Source organism: Gekko japonicus, unplaced genomic scaffold (genome assembly GCF_001447785.1).
Source record: "Gekko japonicus isolate JY-2015 unplaced genomic scaffold, Gekko_japonicus_V1.1 scaffold10646, whole genome shotgun sequence".
Lineage (NCBI taxonomy): Eukaryota > Metazoa > Chordata > Lepidosauria > Squamata > Gekkonidae > Gekko > Gekko japonicus.
The window spans coordinates 2,694-4,133 of record NW_015171208.1 but is presented as its reverse complement, the minus strand read 5'-3'; positions in this window follow the sequence as shown (position 1 = coordinate 4,133).

Genomic DNA, 1,440 nt, shown 5'->3' with positions numbered 1-1,440 from the left:
AAGTTGTTGGACACCCATACCCCTACTTTAAATTCAGAATTAAAGAGGAAATTGTACCATGTGTTCCACACACCGCTAACGAGAGTCGTAGCGAAGCAAAGGTGAATTTTCCAGGTCTTTCCCCACTGCTTAGGGTCATATTTATGAACCACCTCTAACCTTAGGCCATGTTTTATACTTGGCCTGTGTTTTCTCCATTTTAGCACTAGTAGCGTCTCACTAATAAAGAATGTATTGTTAGATTTAGAGCCACTTTTCATTTTACGGATGGCGCGGGTGCCCAGAGGGTTAGAACTCAAGTGATAATTTCCACAACGTTCTTGTTGGTGGAACAAAACGTCCCGCTGATAACGCTGATTCTGGGGGTTGTGGGGTGCAAGAGTGGCCTTTTGGGAAGAGATAATCTTAACCATAGAGCAAATATCGGGTATAAAACTGCAAAATACTGTAGAACTTCTTCTTTTACATCAATGGAGTATAGATATACCAGTAGAGAGTACAATACAGCAAATTGCCATTCTTTTTGCCGTGGCAAAAAATGCTGTTGCTCTAAAGTGGAAAAGTAAACAGAGACCAAATAAACAGAACTGGCACGATAAGCTATGGGATATGTATGTAATGGCAAGAATTACAGAGAGTGTTAATGATTCCTGCTCTCAAAGAACACGATCTAATCTGCTTAGGGTCATATTTATGAACCACCTCTAACCTTAGGCCATGTTTTATACTTGGCCTGTGTTATCTCAATTTTAGCACTAGTAGCTTCTCACTAATAAATAATGTATTATTAGATTTAGAGCCACTTTTCATTTTACGGATGGCGTGGGTACCCAGAGGGTTAGATCTCAGTGATAATTTCCACACCGTTTTTGTTGGTGGAACAAAACTTCCCACTGATACGCTGATTCTGGGGGTTGTGGGGTGCAAGAGTGGCGTGAGGGTGAATCGGAGGTCTGTAGCAGGTGGGGAGGGAATGCTGAAAATCACACCCCCCCTTCTGTTAGCAGAAAGTTATTTGCTGGATCCATCCCTGAGAGCACAGGTGGCTGTTGCAGGTGTGAGTGGCTCATGGCGACAACACTGTGTTTACTGCATGTTCACACGTTGAAACCAATATACGGTGGCATTTTAAAAGTTGCGAATCAGGCAGGGTACCCGTCTGAATCTATACCTGGTACATGCCTCTAGGCAGAAATGGTTTGGAAGGACAGTTCACGCAGGACGTTGAGAAAGTTCTGGAGATCCCAAGCACCTTGATGAGAGCAGAGAAACTGGGGAATTTCACATTACCCAGTTTCACCCGGTTTCAAGCCGGTAATGATCCGTTTTGAAGAGAACCGGGATAGGGCTGCTATTTCACACATGGCTTTCCCCTTCCGGTAAAGAGCTGGATCTGAAGCGGTTTGCCATTTCAGATTGCACCGCTTTTCCCCACTTTCG